Consider the following 24265-nt stretch of genomic DNA (forward strand, 5'->3'; position numbering starts at 1 on the left):
AAGGTAGTTATGTAACAATGTAAGTGCCTGTGTATGCATTCGATTGTAGCAAAGCACACATTCACACTTGCGTGGCAAACAATAGCCAGGCCTACACACCGGAAAAATCCAATCAAGTCGGTTGGAAATGTATCCTCCCAAAAAGTTTACCAACGTAAAACTTGCGGGCATAATAACCCAGTGAGCAGGGAATTTGTTAGTAAAGTTAAAAGCATATAAACTTGCAATTCTTGGGAACGAATAAACGATTGGTTGTAGCTGTAGTAGCTGATTAGTTTATGTAAAGACTTTGAAAGAAGCATTATGCAAAGTATTAGCAGACGTTGATGTTCGAAGTATGAAATATATTTCTGTTGTATATACTACTACATGTTTACCAGGTTATGTTGAAATTCAGTTATTTACATGTTTACACTAATGTTTGCTTTGAAGATAGTTCACAGATCCAAACAAAGGCAAGCTGTTTTAAATCGCTAAAAGCATTATAGCAATTTGCGCAACTGTTTCGGGGAAAATAAAGCGAACAAATTGAAACTCAAAGTAAGAAAAATATCACATAAAGAAGCTACATAATGAATACTGTATAAAAAATTATTAAACTTAAAAAACTGCAAACAAAAAATATAAAAATAAATATTTTTTAGAAATTTCTAAATTATATCTTAATGTTTTTAAGAGGTTACATGGGTTTATGGGTTTTAAAAAATCGATTTTTTTATTATCTTGTTAAATTCTACAATACATTCTAGAATATTGTGTTAATTTTCAAATTGATACGAGCAATAGTTACGGAGATATCAACCGATCTTCATGAAACTTTGCACACATCTTTGAGATACAATGCTTAAGGACTTGGATGAAGGATTTATTTTGGATCACAAGTATTTGAAAAAATGATCCCGAAATTTTCACTGAATTTTTCAAGTTTTTGTAAACATGTCTGCCAAAAATCAAATTTTCAATTTTTTTTTGTCCAAGTTCTAAGGTAAGGTTTTAACTGAAACACGTATTTTATCACTAAAGATGATCCTGTAAATATCTGCCAACGCGGGCGTATCTTTCTTCCGAAGAGTCACCGAAATGGAGTCGCAATGGCCAAGGGTTAAAATTTTTTTTTCTAAAAATTTCAGAATTTCTTTGTTAATAGAGTATGTTTGTAACAATAAAAAATTGTAATAAAATAAATCATGTTTTATAGGAGAAAAAGTGTTGAAAAAAGAATGTTTTTTACCCGAGGAAACCCGTGCAACTCCTTAAAATATTTTGTAATTACTTATTAAAAAAAAAAGATATATGATTATTAAAATTATTTAATATTAGCGTTAAAATCAAAATTATTTTATGTAAGATATTAATATCGATATAAAAATCGGTGGAAAAAGTAGCCGAAGAGCTTATCATGTACATATGTAAGAGTAAATATGGACACATAAATATTCACACATACATACTTGAATTTTACTTGTACATCAGCGCGTTACATATTCATGTTTGGTGACCTTTTTCGTTATGAATTGAGCATTAGGTTTTATATCACCGGCTAAACATTAACTACGATTGCACCGAAGCTTTAATACCCCTCACAAATACAAAAGTTCCAGCACGAGAACTTTATTTTGACCAATCAATTTGTATGGCAGCTATATGCTCTAGTACTCCGAGCCTAAGACAAATTTAGGATTGTACAGTTATTTTTGAAAACAAAGCTGCAAAAGTTTATGAAATTTCCTTTCAAGAACATTATTTTGATCTTTGAGTTTTTATGGTTTGGGACCGCCGCGTAAAAAACACCACTAATGAAAAGAAGATGGATGGACGAATGAGACACTAACTCGGCTATAGGCGCGTAAGCGGCTTCTACGCCAATAAAGAAGAAGAAGAAGAATAAGCTTTATTAGATGATTATTTGCGGTTTCTACAATTAAGCATATTCTTGGAAAGAAAAGAACGCGTCCAAAATTTTAGAACCATATCTCAAGCCTTAAGAAGGCCGAACTCAATATGCACCGCCAAGAAAAAAAGACAGTGTCGACCAATGGAAATGTTTCGATTCGAATCAGCAATTTAAGAAACATTAAGTTTCTGACTTAGTAAGATGTGAAAGCAACAACAAGAGGGTATTCGGATGCCTCGCTAAAGTAACATAGCGTATATGTTCAATGCTAGATTTAGAGAGATGCAATTTTCCCACAAATAAAATGTTAGCTAACATTTTGGCATGCCGTACAGTGTGACACAGAATTGCTGTCACTTTTTTGCATTGTTTTCTGCCTTACAATATTAAATACTGTAACATATTCTTTTTATACTCTCGCAACAATGTTGCTAAGGAGAGTATTATACATAACGGTTGTTTGTAAGTCCTAAAACTAAAAGAGTCAGATATAGGGTTATATATACCAAAGTGATCAGGGTGACGAGTAGAGTCGAAATCCGGATGTCTGTCTGTCCGTCCGTCCGTCTGTCCGTCCGTCCGTGCAAGCTGTAACTTGAGTAAAAATGGAGGATATCATGATGAAACTTGGTACACGTATTCTTTGGCTCCATAAGAAGGTTAAGTTCGAAGATGGGCAAAATCGGCCCACTGCCACGCCCACAAAATGGCGGAAACCGAAAACCTATAAAGTGTCATAACTAAGCCATAAATAAAGATATTAAAGTGAAATTTGGCACAAAGGATCGCATTAGGAAGGAGCATATTTGGTCGCAATGATTTTGGAAAAGTGGGCGTGGCCCCGCCCCCTTCTAAGTTTTTTGTACATATCTCGGAAACTACTACAGCTATATCAACCAAACTCTACAGAATTGTTTTCTTCAGGCATTTCCATATACAGTTCAAAAATGGAAGAAATCCGATAATAACCACGCCCACCTCCCATACAAAGGTTATGTTGAAAATCACTAAAAGTGCGTTAACCGACTAACAAAAGACGTCAGAAACACTAAATTTTACAGAACAAATGGCAGAAGGAAGCTGCACCCAGAAAAATCCAAAGTGGGCGTGGCCTCGCCCACTTATGGACCAAAAACCATATCTCAGGAACTACTAGACCGATTTCAATGAAATTCGGTATATAATATTTTCTTAACACCCTGATGACATGTACGAAATATGGGTGAAATCGGTTTGCAACCACGCCTTCTTCCAATATAAAGCTATTTTGAATTCCATCTGATGCCTTCTCTGCATAATACGAGTATAAACATTAGGAACCAATGATGATAGCGGAATAAAACTTTACAAAAATACGGTATTTGAAAAATATGTAAATGACGTATTATGAAATCTCGATTATCACTTTACCATGCGAGAGTATAAAATGTTCGGTGACACCCGAACTTAGCCCTTCCTTACTTGTTTTGCCATGAGTCGTTTTAAGAGCGGCTAAACGAGAACTCGTGGTAAATTTGTAGTTGAAAATTTTAAAATTATTATTGATTTATGTATATTTATTGAACTATAAAACGTATAAAGAAACAGCAAGTTTTGATTTAAAAAGGAAAACTGGACGAAAGAAATCCATTAAGACCAAAGCTATCGTAAAATGTGTGTGAGAAGAGATTAGATGAAATGCAGCTCAGTGGGGTCGTTACATGATTAAGGCAGTGGCGGCATCGAAATCATCAACGCAGCGGATACTAAAAAATGATCTTGGACCCACAGCCTAGAGGAGAGAAAATGCTTGAGATTGATCACAGTCCTTACCTCCACGATTCTTGTATGTATTGAAATGCAATCTTCTTTTGTGATTTGTTATTCCACATTACTTAAAACCTTCTTAACAATTATAGATATCGTAGCCCCACTCTAAAATCATTTTCGCTGGATATTCGATAATTACAGGCGACAAAGGAATATAGGGTTGCGCATATTTTTTAACAGAAGTTACAGCCGTACGGCCGTACCTCGAATATGATAACTTAAGTGATAATAAATGTATTTGCAACAAGTATTATTAAAAAGTAATTTGATTCGAAATAAATCTAAGTCCTACTTAGTGTTAGGAAGTTTCAATGCGTTTGAGTAATTTGGAAGGCTTTTGCCTCAAGATGTCACTCACTGTAACATACATTAAAGCAAATGTCCACTTTCACATAATCCACTCTCTTGTGACTTATAACTGAATTGAAATTTTTAATTTTTCGTTTAAATTTTTACCTTAAAAATTAGTTGTAGTTCTTAATACCAAAAACGAGTTTGGTTAATGTGAAGTTGATTTGATTTAGAAATAGGTTGGTAAAGATTAACATTTTCCAAAAACAATCACTAATAACTGTACTTCTTATCAACCGCCTTTAGCAAAATATAAACTCAAATGCTTTACTTTGCTTTGACATATGCCTGCAATGGTTTGAGCCAAGCTTTTGAGTGTTCAATCGTTGCTTTTTCTTTTGCTAACTTGGGGTTGGCTGTTCAAATGTACATCGCATAAGTGTAATTATACAAACAAAATTACAACTAAAAATAAAGTTAATTGCAAATGAGATCTCCAACTTCGCTTTGATTCCAGTCGGATGTGCCACAGTCAAGCTGTTGCAAGACTGTGCCAATTATTTTGTAATGCCAGGTTATGCCACCTTATAGCGTGTGCTCAAAATCAACAAGACAACACACGCAATTCGCTTCACACATCTTAGCGTCTGACTTACACACACCGCTACAATAACAAAAACAAAGCAACGAACTGCGAGGAGTCTTCTAATAGACAAAGTCTGACTGTTGCAGTAGTTAATTATTGGTAACACTACGCCCGCAGCATGAGCCTTGACTAGAAAGCAGTCACTGTGCCACATTTAAATGGAATTGAATTTCGAGGCAAACGCTAACAAACGAAGGAAGTTGTAGTTGCAAGAAGAACTACCAGCAGCAGCGACAGTGGCAGAAAGTTTGCAGAGCAATTCAAAGTATGTTGTATGTATTTCAATTCAGCACTCATGGCATTGTCTACCGCCACATTTGCAGAAACGAATGAGTGTGTGAAAAGCTTGGCAGGCAAAGCGAATGCGAAAATCACAATGAATACGAAAATTTAGCTGCGCGCGGCACTGCAGCCAGGATTTCCGCAACGCGTTTGTATTCACAAGCCAACTGCTGGCTGACAAGTAGGCTGGTTGGTTGACGGAATAACGGCATTGTATTTATGGCACAACTGCAAGTGCATGTGTGTGTGTGTGTTATTTAGAATGTATCCTTGTATGCCTTTGTGGCATTTAGCTGCACTGCCTTTGCGCGCTTCCGGCTGCCATTTTTAAGGCTTTGCCGCCGTTGCTGCTGCTGGTACTACATCTTAATTCCGCCTGCCAACACGCCTACACAATGGTCACTCTTGTCTGTGTTGCCTGTTATCCTGTCTAACTGGCAATGGCTATGTGACTGTCTGCCTTTTGCTGTCAGTCTGCCTGCCACTTTGCACACTCCTTCATTGTTTCGCTTGTTTATTTGTTTGCGCGTCGTCTGTTCCTCCTATCTGTGTGTCATCTTACTTTATGGTAGCTTAGCTGGATTTTTACTTCTTAAACACTCCTTCCTTCTCTCACCGTTATTAAATATTTTTATTCCCATTCCCCACAATCTCGTATAGTACTCAATCCTCTTCTCCGCTAATATTTCTTTGAGAAAAATCTGCATAAGTTTGCCGGTTTGCTGTGCAAAGTTCCGTGCGCTTTTCTACAGACTTGCTTATCTTTACTTTTACCGTTTCTTTCCACTTCTGACGCTTGCTTCATTTATTAAAGTGATAGCAAAGCGTAGAGCTTAAATAAAGGATTAATGCTTTCAGCCAACAAGTCGGCGCTGCTTCCTTGAAATGACAGGAAATCCTTTTCTACACATTGCGTAAACGTGAATGAGTGAATGCAGTTCCTAAGAATGGTTTTTAACTTGAAATTTTTGTTTGAATTCACTAAATAGAGGAGAGATTTTAGAGGAGTTGCTTTGTTTTAAGATTAAGAAAAAGAATTATTATAAAATTTTGCATGTGTAGCATTCTTTATTATTCTTCTACTCTCATTATTTTTTATTACATTAGACTACCGATTTCGGTGTTCTTCGAAATGCCTGCTTTAGAAGCTTCAAAAAATCGATTTTTTTTTGTTTGATTAAATTTTTTTAAAATTATCTAAGAATATGTCCCCAAAGTTATAGATGGGAATTAAATATGTTCTAGTATTATTATCGATCGTTTAGCAGATATATAAGCGCTTGGGCAGAAAGCGAAAATTTTGACGCGCGATTTCTCGGTTTTTCAATTTTACGATTTTTTTTAATTGCCGGGCGGATAGAAAAAGCTTAACTTCGTATGGAATTGGGGCAAAGTTTATTATATTTGGCATTAAATTATCTTCTATTAAAACTATAAAAACTAAGAAAAGTAAAGTTTGAACATATTTTTAAATAACATAAAGTAAAAGTTTTGGTCAAAAACCACCTTTTTCCATTTTTAAAAAATTTTTAAAATTTTACACTTTTGTTTTGTAATTTTCTTAGTTTAACTAGAAGATAAATTATTAAAAAAATGAATATTTTTGAACTTTTTGCTTCCAATAGAAATTGCGACCTGCATCCTACCCGCCAGCCGACAAAGGCACATGCAAGATGCATCGGACAATTGCTTCCCAAAGGCAGAATATCAAAGATTTTGTATCCAAAAAATTTGTAAATTATATTTAAATATATAACTATAAACCCTAGAAATTTCGCTTTAATCAATTATTTCTTTCCTTCCCAAAAAATCCTCAAAAATCGATTTTAACCACTCTGAGAACTTTTGAGAATCTCTTCTTATACATATTATCTTATACATTATAATGTATTATATCTAGCGGCATTGTGCAAGAATTCATAACATTAAATATGAAGTAATTGAAATCTATTGGACATTTTAAATAATCTAAAAAATGTTGTACTGTTTCTTAAGTTAATTAAAGAACATAAAGAACATCGATTTTGTAGTCCAGGTGTGATGTGTACATATCCAAAATTGAGGACTGGCTACTCTGTGGCTTATAGTCAGTAACTGGTTGCCACGCAATGAATATTTTGTTAGTATTTTCGTCTCGGCACTTCAAGATGCTGCCCACAAGGAGGTGTGCTATCCCTCCTGTTATGTAGCCTTGTCGTGAAAGAACTGCTCGTGGTCCTTCCTTGAGAATATTCTCTACTTGAACATCAACATTAACCCTTTGAAAACGACCACTGCCGTTTACGAGACTCAGGTCTATGATAGGCTCCAAGAATCTAACCCCCGGAGGCAGAGAGATATAGATGACTAATATGGTCAAATACCTTGTTCTAACGCTGGTTTCCACTCTGCGGTAGTAGCAGCATGTTCATCTGACCATGATGGTCAAAGCTATGAAAGCACTTATGGTGTGCACTTGGCGAGCTGATAGATCCTGGGTCTGCAAGCGAAGGATTGTCAGGCGGTTGTACACCATAATCATGCGACCGATTATCACAAATGGAGCGGTGGTTTGGGATTTGAAAGCATCGCAGGTTTCGGTAGGACTTCAACTATCCAAGCTGCAACGGCTCGCCTGCATCTACGTGTCCGGCTCACATGTCCGACGGCGGCACTTGAAGTTTTGCTGGATCTCAACCGCTTCACATAGTAATCGATCAGTATACGAAACTCCCACTGCTCCAATTGATAGCAGAAGGGTTTGACAGAGTTCAGGTAATCTCTTCCCAACGCATGAAGGAAGTGGCGTAATGCCAATGGCTATTTTCGCAAGGGACAGCATTACCAAAAGTGTAAACTTCTCCAAAAAGTTCAAGGGTACTCTCAGCAGTAAGGATGAATGAACCATTAAGCTTTCAAGCTACTGCTAAGGGATAGTACAATCAAGTGGTACACCGACGGCTCGAAAATGTTGGTTTGAATTGGCGAGTGGTCGCAGGACCATTCACCAAACTCGACATACCTATGGGTACTTTTCCGAGCATATTCCAAGACGGTGTGTGGAGATAAACCTCCAACGAAACTATCGGACAACGTATAGTTAAACTAAGCGATAGTCAAGCGGCACTCAAAGTAATATCTGCGTACGAGATCAAATCGCTGTTGGTAAAGGAATGTATAGAACGACTGAACAGTCTATCTATATATCTATATCCGAAATATAAGTCAGAACACCTGCTAATTGACTGCACAGTAGTCTGTAAGCGCAGGATAAAAGCCCTCGAATCGATATTTCTAAATAGGGATAACATCGCCTCATAGTACCTAGCAGTAATATATCAATTTGCTAAGTCTAGGTGAGTCGTTGTGACTTAGGAGAGTGCTCAATAGATCTTTCGCGCAGTGCAGTCCTATATTCTATATAGTATAATAACAGTACGTTTAAATAATAAGATTTCCCTATATATTAACAGTATCTACATATACATAATTGCAACTATACATATGCATTTTTTCACTGTTTAAATTTAAAATATTTATTTACTTTTCTTGCTGTAGCAAAATGTTTATACTTGTAGTTCAGATTATAATAAGAAAAGGAATGATATGTGGAACTGAAGAAGGAGAAACCAACTTTCCTAATTTTGCATTATGGCAAAGTACAATTTATCAACTGAATATTATACACACAAAAGAAAAGTGAAGTAATGACAGATGTCAGCTACTGAAGCCAAAGGCATTGACTTTATACACATAAATACTTCTATTGAATAAATGAATGATAAACTTTAATGAATTTTTGCACACTTCACCGCCTGGTTAAACTCGCTTTATACCCCGTTTTAAGGCGGTAAGTTTTCTAATATCCGCTATGCGAGTGTTTTGGAGGAAATACGGTGAAAGCGAAATGGATTAAATGCAACACAACTCATAAAAATAAAAAATAAGAAAAGAAAGGAAGAAATAGCAAGAACACTGTAAATAAGAGATTCTACGATGAATTCTACGTGTGAATAGTGAACGCACTGAAAGCGCTGAAATTTCATAATTGTCAGCGGCATTGTGTACGGCGGCTAGGAAGTGAATCTAACTTTATGTTTACCGTTGTTGTTTCTATTTTTCTGCATTATACATACATATTTTCACCAAGCAAGGAGACACGTAGCTTAATTCCAGAATATCCTAAGACTTCCATTGTTTGCCGGACTAAATTCAAGCCTTGACTAGGCTGCATAGGCGCCACCCACCCGTATATAACTGTCGCCACTACATATTTAATAACGGTGGGGCACAATACGAGTGAACAACATGACTGTGTGGAGTGAAAACAATAAAGATTTTCAAGGACTACTTCAGCGTTTCGACAAAGACGGTGATGATGAAGTTGCTTTAATGGAGGGGAGCCAGCGTGCAACGATGTGAAGGTGTAGCTGTGTTAAATAACGTACAAAACCGGGTGCGGGTTGTTATTTTTCTCGACTGTCGGATTTTAGCTATTGTTGAATATTAAAAGCGCTCGGCACCTTATGCTTGCAAAACAACAGCAACGCAGTGCTTCATTTGAGTGCTATTCAAATAAAAAGCAATGGCGCTGCTGAAGTGGCACGTCTTCTGCATATCCATTCAGTGGGGATAAATGTGAATACATTTTGGGGTCAAAGATTTAATGAACTTTTTATTCCGAATTCTAAGAGTGAAAAGCGTAGTGGAATATAAGGTGTAAAGCAATGGTGAGTGTGTGTGAAATACATCTGAGAGTTCATTATTTTTTGAGATTCTAAACTTTGCGTTCATGTTTGAGGAACTATTCTCGCTTGTCTTATCTTTATTATGTAACATGACTTACACTTATTCTTAGCCAATTTGCTTAAATGCCACATGGCTGTTAACATGATGTAAGATATGTATATGTATATCCGATTCTTATTAATAATTTATTTTATTATATTTTCCATGTCAACAATTTTATTATTATTATTTTAAGTAATTAAACTCCTATATAAAAATAACCTTTTCGTCGACGTGGTCGTCGAAAAAAATTTCGAATTTTTTTTTCTAATGTTACGAAACTTTATTCTGCACAAATGGTCTAAAACCCGTTGTGATCCAACTATTTGCAAGTCGTATTTTTTTAGGGGTAACAAAAATTTGTTGGTCAGGTCTTGAGATATCTGAATGAAATTTAATAGTTCGGTGTATTATGATATTTTATTTATGCTTTGTTGGAATCGCTCAAATCGGACAACTCTATCACATATGTTCCATGCAATCGATTACTCGTATTCAGATCCTTTAAAATTCGACTTAAAAATCGCTGACTCGAAACCGGTTTTAGACCCATAGTATCTAATGCATATACATATATACGTTAAATAGCTTTGGTTGGAATTCCTTGAAATAAAACATCATCATTTGAAACTCTATGAGATGACAATAAAATTAATTTTTTTTTTTGCTTGTCAAAGGTTTCACCAGAAATTATTATATTTATTATATATGTTTTTATATTATATTTTACTGCAATTCCTGGATGAATCATATCTTTAATTTTTGGCATTCGATTTCAAGAATATTCGTTCAAAATTTCTATTAGATTGGTGGAAAAGTGGCATAGTTACAAATCGTCACCTAAAATGCAAAACAACGTATCACCAAAAAAATCGAAATTAAGTTTTTAATTGCTTACGGTTCACTACATCATATTACATATATTTAGCGTAAAATTTTCAGCTTCTGCTGTCAGATATAACCAATATATAACCATTTAATAATAATACCCAACGATTACCGCGAACGAGCCGGAATTAGCCGAGTCATAAAAGGCAAGAGAGTTTTAAGCGTTGCGATCTTAAGCTGCTCAGCTACAGAAACAAAAATTTAAACAGCCGAAATTAAGAATTAGATTAAAGTTTTATTATTTTTAAATGTTACTTGTTAAGAGTAGATAAAATGACTTTTTTAATGGTAAAGTGTGAGTCTGTTAGATCAAATGTGCTGGAATGAAAATTGAAATCATGACATACTTATACGGCGGAATGGTTCGTTTAACTCAAAATTTGTTCTAGATAATTTAAAAAGTAAGGGTCTAAACTGCTTGGTAGATCGAGCGGGAATGTTAAAATTAATATCAGACAAGAGAGATGGGCTACCCAATCATGAGCTTTACAAGAAATATTATACCAAACATCTCCCTACGACTAGCGAGTGTCGGGAGATTTATAAGTTTTAAACGGTTAATGTAAGGGGGAAGATTTAAACTGGAATCCCAATGCAAATGATTTAAGGCAAAAAGTAAAAATTGTTTTTGAATGGACTCTAACTTATCCGAATGGACTTGGTAACTAGGGTTCCAAACCACAGAAGCATACTCTAATATAGGCCTCGCCAGAGATGTAAAAAGGAATTTTTGTTGTGAGCGAATCTCTAAATTCTTAAGACCAACGCTTAACAAAACTAAGAGCGCTTTTGCTTTAAAAACCGTTGAAGAAGCGTGAAGATGCGAGAAGATTAAAATTGAGTTTGGGGTCCATAGTTACTCCCAGATCAACAAAACTGCATACTTGCTCCAACTTAAAGTTTTGTATTGACGTAAATCTACGTGAAAAGCATCGTTTTGCTTTTTTTCAATGCATGTCATTTCTATCACACCAAGAAACTAGGTTGTTTAAGTCAGTTTGAACACATCTTTCCGTTTTAAAAAGTTTTACATCGTCAGCATATAATAAAACTCTTTAACAACAGATGATATGTTCAAGAACCAACTCCAAGATGGCTACCTTGAGGAACCCATTGATTATGTCAGAAAAAGTTCATTAAATATGACTTGTTGAATTCTATTACTGATACAACCCAATTTACAATCTATGAACGAGTCGGCATGTTGGTTACGCATTATTGGATAGTTTTTCCAACAAATTGAATTTTGCATTTGCTGAAAAGTTTAGTTTCGAAACATAGAATATAAATAATAATAATTTTTTTATATTTCAAAATTTCAATAATAATTTGTATTTCAAACCCATTCAAGAGATGTTTTCCAGCTAAAGAAGTAATATTACAAAAATCTAATTTTTTTCAATTGGAACTCTTCATAAGATATTTAAACACAAATTCGATTCATATAAAGAGTGTAAATCTTTCGATAACATTTCTATAGTAGCGTACAAATTGAGAAAGGTCATTCCTTCTGCGTACAAAATTGTTCATTACATAATGACTACTCCTGATTCATGTGAACATTTTTTAGATTAAATGTTTTCAACGATTTGCGTACGATCTAGATCTTTGATGCTAAGGAAATCGATCTGCGCGATGTTGTTGGAAGATGGTCAATGTTGAAACATTTTTTGCAATTCAATTTCTTAAGAAAATTTTGTTTTTTCCCGCGTAACACGTCGCTGAACAATATATGTATTTTATATTATTTGATGATTATACTAATATTACAATACTTATTTGAGAATAAAATAATGAATTATACTATTATGTTGTCAAACTCTCCGTAATACTGAATAATTGCTGCTTCTAACATATTTAACTGATATAAGACGTCTACTTCGGAATTTTATAACCAAAACTCAAATTTTTTTCGATATGAGTGGTTTCTATTATATCTTTTTTACTTCACCTGTGAACTTATGAAAAGCGATGTTACGTTATTTTGCATTTTGGTTAACGAAATATTATATCTGTTTTATGGGCATTTTACATCGGATTTTTGAACACTACCGTTTCCCTCAACTCTTCATAACTTCAAACCAACTCATGCGACCCTTTTGAAATTTTACGTTATCTCTGTACATAATCTGCAAGGTAACGCCGGATAGTTATTTTTAATATCTTAATAATATAAAATATAAATAGTAATATTTTTACAATAATAATATCCCATTTTTCTTCAAGGAAAGGCATTTTTGCCTTCATAGTGTTCCTAAACCAATATCTAATGAATGATCCTTGAAGTTGTCCAAAAATGTACAGAAACATGGGTATTTTTGTACAAATTAACCTTTTAATGACAACTTAAAAACTGAAATACTACTTGGCCTATATATTTGTACGTGGTTAAATTGACCAAACTCGTCACGCTCTGATATATGTACAAATTTTATATGGTCGGACGTTTTCTTCTGGGTGTTACAAACTTCATGGCAACCTGTTCACGGTATAATTAAATTATTATACTTATCAACCAAGAAGAAACTTTAAGCAAACATTAAAAACTGTCGTTGCACATTTGCACATTTTTACCGCGTTGCGTAAAGCTGAACAGCAAGATCTCCTTTTTTCGACCCCAGCGACTATGATATGCAGTGACCATAAAAATTTGTCAACTGAGAAATTCCACAAAATGAGGCCACAAAATAAAAAGAGGCAACAACAAAACGCACAAAAATAACATACCATATATGCAGAGCGCAGTGCAGACGTGGCAAGCAAACATTCAACGCCATTGCCATAAGTCACTGCCTTGGCTGGCACTAACTACACACAGAGTTGAAGCCGAAGCTCAGTGTGGCGAGGCGCGACAAACACCAGGTCGTGGCCGCAGGTGGACAAGGTGAACACGTGGTGGGTGACGGCTACAGCAGCAAAGGGTCCATAGGACAGACGCACATCTACACACACGCACAAAACGACTCAAATGCAAAACGTGGAAAGCAAAGTGTAAAAACACCGTTGTATGCGTAGAGGTGAGTGTGGGTTGCGCTTAAAACAACTGGCGCGCAAGAACAGATTATCATAAAACGCGTGTGCGACCGCACTACTACGTCTGAGTGTGTGTGTAATGCGGCATCAAACAGTGAAACAAGTCATGTGGCAACTTCGGTTTGGCTGCCACAGTAGTCAAGCCGTTAGCCATAATAGCGGCTGTAGCTGCCACTGCCATGCGTTACTGCTGCTCGGAGCCATATAAAAGTTGGTATACGAGTATACATACATACATATATGTAGTGCATGGATAATGTTACGGTGAGGCATAATTTCTTGCCTATTGCAGGTTCCATTGATGCTACAACTGCAACTACTGCCTGACTAACTGATAATAAAGACATTCACTTTAGATGGTGTCAAATAACAGCTCAACGCAGACAAATGACGGCATGCTGGCAAACCATTGGTCGGTGTGATAATTGCTGCATTGAGCAGGTGGCGATGGCGAATATAAAATAGTACGAAAAATTGCGGACAAGTTGGTTTCGTGCGAAGTTGGGAAAGTGGCTCAAAGCAAAATACAATGACAAGTGCGAGACGACTGTGTGGCTGGCAGACACCCAGTTGCCGTAAGCCGGTGCAGGCGATATGACGGCGAGACACTGTCGTAATACAAAAGTTTCGTTCATAAAATAATATACTAATTGTTATGGCGGCTATTGTTCCATGCACCAGCTGTGACCAAAGGCGTATACTATATTTCCGCTCACCCAGCGGTCATCGTATTGTATTTTGCTTAATAATTCCTTTGTATTCGTACAACAAATGGCTCTTACGTTTTCGGATTAAATAACTTAAGTGGAAGTGCACAAGCTGATTTTATGTTAATTACGTTAAAAATTACGTCTAGCCAATATTTATACATATTGGAATGCTTCACACGAAGCTGAACTAAGTTACAAATAAGAATAAAGGTTGATTTCGGCTGCACCAAAGCTATAATACCCTTTACTGGTGCTTCTTTTATAGCACAAAAAGTTATAAAAAACTATATATATATATATATATTGATTTTAATCGACCAGTTTGAATGGCAGCCGTAGACTATAGTAGTCCGATCGGAACAACTTCTACGAGGATTCTACCGTCGCCTTGGACAAACATCATTTCATTATAGAAAAATATACGCAAGAACAACGTTTACAAATTATTGAATTTTATTTTCAAAATAATGTTTTAAAATTGCAAATTTTTGTGCGCTTTTGGCATTTTATGGGCGCAGTAATCGTCCACCTGCACGTCGAGTTGTTGAAAATATCAAGCGTTGCAACAAGACGAAGCTACGTGCCACACAACAAGTGAAACAACCCAACTATTGGGATAAAAGTTTGGAGTTTGGTTTATTTGAAGAAATTTTGACATTGAATGGTGTCCAAAAAAACCAGACTCTCTTCAAGCTTTAGAAGTCAATTCTGGCCGTGCTATTTATGAGATACGACCTGGCTTAGTAGAAAAACTACTCGAAAATTAGGTTCCTCGAAAGACTTTCTGCAAAAGAAAGCGAGGAAGCCATTTGAATGATGTCTTATTCAGAACTTAGTTTTACCGATTTTACTTCACTTTAAATAAAAAAACATTTGAAATGTTAATTCAATTTAGTCATGTCCTTCTGCCCGTTCGTCTGCTTGTATATGCGCGAACTTATCCCTCAGTTTTTGACATATCGATCTCAAACTTTACACACGACTTTTTCTTCTTAAGAAGCTGCTTATTTGTCGGAACCGCCGTTGTCGTAACAGTATAGCTTATAGCTGTCATACAAACTGAACGATCAAAATCATATTATTTTTAAGGAAAGCTTTTTTTATTATATTTTATTAAATGAAAAAAAAAATAATACAATCATTATCTTACAGAGTGAGAAGCACTAGCTGGCAGGGCTTACGGCTTGGAAGGCTTTTTTATTTGACGAGATATCTTCACAAAAAATGGTGAGAAATATTTCCCAGAGCAACGGCAAAATCTTCGAAGGAATTGCTTAGATCGAACCACTATAGCATATGTGTAGCTATTAGGTTAGCCAGAAGTGTAGGATATAATAAATATATAATAAATAATTATAAACAATGACTGGTTAAGTTGCCACATATAAAGTTCATTATTTATAGTGATCTTTTCTTTCATGAATATATTATTTGTTGCTCCCTAACTTATCGACGACAAAGCCCAGTAGCCTGATAACGATAAAATGGCTTTTTATTCGAGTTACAGTGATTATAGTCTCATTATAGCCATTTTAAAGCCTTCTGACCTTATTTGATTAAATACAGGAGAGCATTTTTTGAGTTATGAAATTGTGCCCTAAAGTGAACGGGGACAGATTTATTGCCTAATTTTTAAACTAATATGCATGTAGATCTGTTCTGTCATCAATATGTGTAAAATAAACTTCCCTGATATTATTCTTTCGAGCGTCTTCTAGTAGTAACGAAAACAACCGTCAGCTTGCCTTAAAGCGAACGAGTCTGGTTGAATAGTTATTATACCCTGAACAGGGTATATTAAGTTTGTAACACCAAGAAGGAATCGTCGGAGACCCTATAAAGTATATATATATAAATGATCAGTATGTCGAGCTGAGTCGATTTAGCCATGTCCGTCTGTCCGTCTGTCTGTCTGTCTGTATATATACGAACTAGTCCCTCAGTTTTTAAGATATCGTTTTGAAATTTTGCAAACGTCATTTTCTCTTCAAGGAGCTGCTCATTTGTCGGAACGGCCGATATCGGACCACTATAACATATAGCTGCCATACAAACTGAACGATCGGAATCAAATGCTTGTATGGAAAACTTTCACATTTGACAAGATGTATTCACGAAATTTGGTATATATTATTTCCTAAAGCAACAATGTAATCTCCGAAGAAATTGATCAGATCGGATGACTATAGCATATAGCTTCCATACAAATTGAACACATAGTTACTAATTCAGAAATGCATTATTTCTTTGAATAGGTATTTAGCTTCGGTATGCAACTTTCGACAAGTTATTCACGTTTTATTATTTCTTGTTGTATATAAAGTCCACTATGGGGTAAAATCATGTAAACTTTTCAGAAACCTCTTGAAAATTTGAGTTAGCTTAGTAGGTGACTAAGTGTTTATGTTTTTCGATTAATGTAACTAGTTAATGTAATAGTCGTAGTAATGGTTCAATTCGGCTTATACTCGCAATTATGCTAAATTATGAATTCGAACTTGGCAAAAATTATATTATGCGAACTTTTCAACCCGCTCGTTGTAATTTACTGCTCATATACGGCGATTTACCAGAGGTTAGTGCATTGAGTATGTAAATTACTATATTAACTTTTTTAAAACCATTTCGAAAATTACAAATAATTTAACACATAATCCCGCGTGTTATCAAAATTAAATACGCATATCGAAATGCTTTGCAAAGCAATTGAAATAGGTCGTGAAATTGTCCCATTTTGGTGCAATTGTGTGCTTTGCCATATACAAAACAGTTACACCCACACATTTTCATACTGCCACTCTTTTTTGCCGTGAACTCATTGCTCGTATAAATATACTATGTAACAATAAACATTTAGCGAAAATAATTGGTCATAAGATTGTAAAAATTAGCCCTTTGCGATACAGATTAAATATTAAATGGCCTTTGGCGCTGACAATTGCCTAAATGCGCTTATAATCCTTTGTAATGGCTCTCATTGCTTCGCTAAAGCACTAATTTAATTTCCATTGAAATTTATTCGTGGATTAATTTTGCTCATTTTTTGTGAGTTTGTGCAAATTTAAATAGTTTAATCAAAACATGACACAAAAAGTTAACATAGTTTAACTGTAAGCCACAGAAAGATAAAAGTATAAATGTTGCGCACGAGGCTGGGTTTTGAACCTCCATACACTCGCTTGGATTTATAAAAATTAAGTTTATACTAGAGTCTGGTCTGCTTAGAGTATTGAAAAAAATTATTACAAAAAATACTTGTCTTAACTTCTTGTTGTGTATGCTTGTTTTATTTCAAGATCATGTGCTTATAGTTGCGGGATTAAATATATTTTAGTGATCAATTTAATCATTATTTATAATATTCGAATATTTTCTGCGAAAAAGGATTTTTGTGTTTATGCAAATTAATATTAACAGCTGAAACATTTGGATTTTAAGTTCAATTATATGCATTTACAAATTTATTAAGAATCACGGCACAGTCTTCTCTATTTATAAGTGCGCTTACATCTACCAATTTCTCTGCTGACGACTTATCCAAATCTAAGGTCAGCTTACATCACTTGATATCTACCGTTATAAATTTACTGAAATGCACGTCTGATGTTGCAGTGTTGATACAGGAAAAGTGCATTATGTTGTTGTACAAAGAGTAATATTTAAAATAAGCTTGCTTTTGAGTAAATAAAACATTTTCTTTGGAAGCACAAGCATGAAAAGTGTTTTAAATGTAGAGGCATCAGTAAAGCAAGCAGTTTGTTGCAAATTCTTAGCATATCTATTTATGCATTTACTTTCCAAATCGCACAACTCCTACAAATTTAATTGGAATTTGTAATTAAAAATATATTTCATGGATATTTGAATGTCGAGGGCACGTTTCACCACAAATATGCTTTATGAACTCCGTTAGTACAAAGATGAAATATATAAACCATTAATCAGTTGCAGTCAAAGCAACAGCATATAATGAGTACAAAGCGGAAAAAATGCACTAACAGATGAAAAGCATAAAGCACACTCAAAGAAGGCATAACTCTTGACAGCAACGACCGGCTTTGCTGTTGCGTATACGCCTGGTTGGGCATATCAAACAACTTTGTTTAGTAAACCGCGTATGTATGAAGGGGGTAATGTGGAAAATTTTAAACGAAATAGTAAGAAGAAGTAGTATGTATGTATATAGCTATGCTCTTCCAGAAGTTGTAAAATTTTTTTGTGTTAACCGAAAACCACTTTATATAATGTTCCACGACTTGATTATATTCTGAATTCATTCTAAATATAACACTTTATTTTAACAATTTACGAAAACTCGTAAGAAATTTTTGGTAGAGCATTCGATCTCTTATAAAATCTATGAAATGAGATATTTTATCAAGTAGTTGGAAGTAAGATTTGAATTTTTCTGAAAAGATCCAGTTCATTGGCTCATTCAGTCACTCATACTAGTGCAGTTTAAAACTGACAGAGGTTATGAGGTGAATATATAAATCAAGATTTGATCAATATTTCATTAAATTATATGCTACGCCATTTCAAATTACTTTTTTTCTCAATAAGTTATATTTTCCCTTCTAATAATTCCAAGCCAGATTGCTTTGATCTTATTTCACTTGATAGTGTAACTCTTACAGAGCAGTCTCAGTATTTATTCTCGTTAGCTACGTCAAAGAAATTTCAGGCTAAGATCACGCTGAACCCGGAAGTGCAAGTGCTCTCTTAGAATCGCCAATCTCCGGAGATTAGCTTATCGATGTTATTGCTATTATACTAGTCACTCAAGCAGACTGACAGTACTGAAAAAATAGCTTTTTTTTTGAAGTACATGATTAAATTTCAACTGTAGCTTCATAGAAAGATCTGCTATAAGCACGTTCTAAACATTTTTTCTAAAAAGAAAACACAAATGGAAAAACAACAACGAAAAATTGAAAATGAACTTTGTGAACTAGTAAAAGAAAGTGAGGAAGCTGGGAGCAGAGCTGACTTGCTGGTTTTATTATTATTCAGAATGCTTGTGTTTCGTGCAGCCAGCGGAAAAATCTAACAAATAGCTGCGCACTCCTTCTAGCAACTTGTGGGCATAACGTAGCGGGCGGGAGGCTATAATACAGCAGCACTGAGTGAGAGAGTTTGGTGTTAACGTATGCCACGCATTGCGGCATGTTAACAGCACAGTACGTTTGAGCGCACTTCCTGTCAGCAGTCTGCAATTCTGGCGGCACACCACCACCCAGCGCTAGAAATGAGCTGAAATGGCTGTGTATGGTGTACTGCAACAATATAATATGCATTTATGAGCGACTGCCACGGTCGTGTCTGATACTGAGTGCTGCTAGCTAGTTACGCCGCCAACAGTGCGTACACGAAGTTACTGCCATACATCGGTCAGTGTGAATATAAATTGTTAAAATTTTTTTGTTTCACTCTCCACAACTTCTTGCCACTTTTATATGCTGGGAGTTTCGTTGTTTGCTGCGCTGGAACAGGACGTAAATAATTGCGGCCGCCGCGCATGCAACCCAAGCCATAACGAGCTGTAGTGTATGTGTGCTGCGTCGAGTACTAAATGGCGCTTGATAGAATTACCCAGCGCGGCATACAAGTAAGTATTTCCAGTTGGTCGTGTTGGTAAAGTGATTTCTCTGCGATAACACACACATACACGCACTTGTGCGCACGTTGCATATCAGTTTCCATTTAGTAGCGTAAAAGTGCGGCATGCGTCCATTTTGTTATGCTTATTCCCATACTGATGGCTATGCTGTTGGCGCTGGTTTTGGTTTGGTGGCTGTGCGGTAGCTGGCAACGCAATTTGTTTTTATGAATTATTGCTGTGTTGCGCCACAAAATGAAGCCGCCGTGTACTGTTGCATGAAAAATTCTCGTGCGAAAATGCAAATGGACGCCGGAGTGATTTTAGTAAGCAAATAAGCGAGGCGGCTCCAACGCCCAGCGAAATATGCCTGGCAAATATGTAGCAGAGTAAATTGAAAGTTAAAAACTATGTTTAGCAACAAGGTAAGCACCATGAAAAGTAGTAAAAGGGCAAATTCCCCACAGACACTCCATGAATTTGGATTTGTAATGACGATAAACTTGGTTTCATCGGGTATGGTATTGTCGTAGTACTCGTAGCATGTTGAGACTGCTGGAACAGTTTCCTGCGATTTCTCATCAATTTCAGCGAGAAACAGCACATTTAAGACCTGCTCGTATACGGCGAAGGAAAAATATAGTAAATATCGACCACTGATATGAATCAAATATTTGTTGAACATTACTAGCCCCATTACTCTACAAAAAACTGAGAACTCGATACTCACAGTTTATTTAATTCGTATTTGTTTTCCTTCCTCAAATGATCGATCTTAGTATCAGTCCCTTAGCATCCTAAGTAAATCGGATGATAGAAACGGCCTCTGCATAAATCCTGCCAATACCGAACTGGTTTTATTCAAAGCACAAAATCCCAGAGACACATCTACCATCAATGGGAAAACTTGGCTTTGGTTTGTTTACAGGTTAAATACCGAGGGCTCATCCCAGACAGGAAGCTCTCGTGAAGGCCCAACATTGAGTCAAGCGCAAGTAAGGCATAAGTTGCCCTTTGAAAATTCCATTGAATACCGGTTTGCTGAGCCTAGGTCTGGCTGTCGTTAATAACATATATCACTGGAGTAGGGACGGTGAGCTCTTTCGTACACTGTCGGGAACTTTCCATCAGCTCCACTGAAGTGTCTTTCAAACGGCAGTAGAGCTACTGTTCCAGAGCGCTGCCTTCTTCAGTGCAGATAGCAATATTAGCTTTGAGCTCGCTGATATTGCTGGAAAATTTAATGCTGATGAGTTTGCTTGGATAGGCGTTCAATAACTGCGGAATGGGAACGGGAACTGTTGAGTCTCAGACCAGTTCGACAAGCGTTGGGCACCCAGCTGTGCAGTCCCAAGATCCTTCTGGGTAGCGTAAATTGGAAGAGATGTAGGGAGTTTTTCACCCCCAGCAAGATTTACCTTTCAATACTTAAGGAGCTCTAACTGTCTGGTCGGGATTCATGCGGTAAGATTAAATATACATATATCTCCAAATACGGCTGTATACTATACTAGGTAAGTCAGCTGTTTGGAAGAAGAAAGGATGAAATCATCTAAGCAGATTTGTTTGCCGTTAACTGATATCCCACTAGCGGCGGTGACTTTTTCAAGTTTAAAACAATATCTAGAGAGTACGGTGTATGAGGCCGTTTTTCATCATCTTTCCTATTGGACAGTTCTCGCCTTTTTCAGGCAAAAATTGCGGTATGAAGTTCATCGTTTAACCGTTTCTTTGTATATTGTATGTACCAGTGGATCTGGTGAGAAGTGGTTCCAAGGCTGCACTTGTACGGATGCGCCGTCGATGGCTTTCTCAGGCCTTATGTTTCATGCTCATTTTTACTCGGCGAGTACGAAATCATGGATTTTTGTTGTGTTATCTTTCATAGTCGTTGTTTTCGACGAACGTGGTTTAGCTCCTCAATAACCCCAATCGCTCTAAGTAAACATGAATTAAACCAATTTGTGATGATCGTAATCGAAAGAGCGCTCTTTAATTTCATAGCACGATTAATTTTCTCTCAGATGCTTCCGCTTAAATGAAAACAAAACTATTTATGCGATTTAATAATAGCCGTCTAAGAGTACATCTTATATATTGTATGATAGTAGCAGCGACGCCATCGGTCTGAGAAGGATAATACTTTTTGACCAATCTCGTAAACATTACAACCTCTCTAACTTTGTGTTCTTTAGCTCTTGAAATGTTCGAAAATAAATTTCTGACTACGTGTCATATACCCTACCCCAATTCAAAGAATGGAGAGAACGAATGAAGCGACTAAAATAGCATTTCACTTTAGCCACATTAACTTTAGGCACCAGAATGCGCAGTGATGCGGCACTAATTCGAATTAGCCAATAACTCTACACATCTACATTAATCTAGCATCCTAGCCACTAATTCAGTAATAGCGAGCAAGAAAACATAAATATGCGAACACCCTGCAGATACACACATTTCCACGTTGCCATGTTTTGCACAGACTAATTAGCTGAACAATAGCCAAAATGTTGTGTTTACCATATGAATGTAAATGTATGTGTAGCAAATTCTACAACAAAACCCTTCTATGCAACCGTAAACGATGAGAGATGTTATTGCATGGCTTAGAACACACGCATTTTCTCCGGTTAATAGGACAGATTATGCACGTTGCTTAGTTTATTTTTAATAGTTTCAATTTAGTTTGGTAATAGCATGAGAATAAAATTATCTAGTACTAACTAAATTTACACATACACAGAATGACTATGGGACTTGGATGTGCTGCAAGCAGATTTTGCATGCGACACGGCCAAAATGTCCTTGTCCAACTGTATAATAATCTCCTTTATATTGTAAACGAGATGGAACCCTCAGCATCTCAGCAATGTGTTGGAGCAAGGAAGCAGAAACACACACATCCTTATGTTTAAATAGGTTTGTTGCAAGTTGTGTTGCTATTATTGTAAGCACACACAGGAGAAGTTTTTATTATTTTGTAATAAATTGGAAACTGACCATTACTCGGACATAGAGATTTTGTTCTTGGCTACAAGCTTTTCCATGTCCAGCAACATGCTTGTACAGCTTACAATGTTGCAGGCGCTTTCTTACAACTTTTTACACCAACAAAGTTGTACATGTGTGTTGTACACATCCATTTATTTTGTGCTTTTTCACTGGTCAACAAATTCAAATTGCCGATTTCGATCAAAAATTACTGCAAATGTCAGTTTTGCAGATAAGCACAAATTTCATAGCAATCTTTACACACATGCACACACATACACACTTATTTGTGGTATAATATATGTACATATGTGTGAGTAATCCTATAGTCATTTGTTATCTCTGGCCTATGTTGTACCCGCTTTGCTGGCTGCTAGATCTGTGTATTAACAGGGAAATTTACTTTAGCAGACAAGAATTGCTGTGATTGCTACACATTCTTCTCGTGTGTTAGCGCCAGATAAATGCTTTTCAAAGCATTTGCGCCTTTTCGTGTCCGTATGTGTGCACTTGTGTAATGGATTTAAGCAAATAGCTTATTGAAAAATGATTTTTGCACCAAAAAATTACTTTGCTTATTCTGCTTGCCAGTGTTTGCTATTGTGTACTTACAAAAACTAATTTGTGGCAAAGATATTTCTTAGATTCAACTTCACAATATTGATAATACTGTGGACAGCCATTATTTGCGTCTGTCTCTGTACATCGAGAATGTCTGTGCATTTTAGTTTATTTCATCCACTATTTATTTTTTTTACCTTTTTTTATGTTAAATTATATAATCCGATATTCCAACTGTTTCTTTTTAAATTATTATTTGCGGAATTTTAAATTTTTTCAACAGGAAATAAACGAAATGTTTTTGAAATGAGTGTTCACAGTTGTATTTATTTAATTGACGGGCATATCCACTATATAATCTCCAATAAATTGTGTTCAAGTAAAACTCTGCAACAAAGTTGGAATTTATGGGTTAATATAACAACTTATTAACTTAAATCATATATAACTTTTGGTAAGTGCGAGATGGAAACATCTCGTCACATCCTTCTCCACTGCTGGGCTTTTGCCGATATCTCGGTAGACACACCATTGCTGGATCTAGCGAAGTGTCTGGGATTGATAAATAAATTTTTTGTGTACACAAAATTTTTCGCCGATTTATGAGGATCTGGTGATCCACTTTATAGCAGTTTATATGTAACACAAGGTTCGAATGTATGCAAAGTAAGATCTATCGAATGCAGATCAACAATACGAGCTAACCATTTGAATGATGATGATGCAACTAGACCTTTAGGAGACCCATTGTGAAACCAGCGGAACTTAGTACCCTTACTCTACTATGTTCT

The 24265-nt window shown here is 35.9% G+C and overlaps 1 protein-coding gene across 1 annotated transcript in view; it reads right to left on the reverse strand.

Moving 5' to 3' along the window:
* LOC126753613 (neural-cadherin) overlaps window positions 1-24265 on the reverse strand; it is a 283478-nt gene that overhangs the window by 209530 nt on the left and 49683 nt on the right.

The sequence above is a fragment of the Bactrocera neohumeralis genome, chromosome 3 (assembly GCF_024586455.1).
Source record: "Bactrocera neohumeralis isolate Rockhampton chromosome 3, APGP_CSIRO_Bneo_wtdbg2-racon-allhic-juicebox.fasta_v2, whole genome shotgun sequence".
NCBI classification, from domain to species: Eukaryota; Metazoa; Arthropoda; class Insecta; order Diptera; family Tephritidae; genus Bactrocera; species Bactrocera neohumeralis.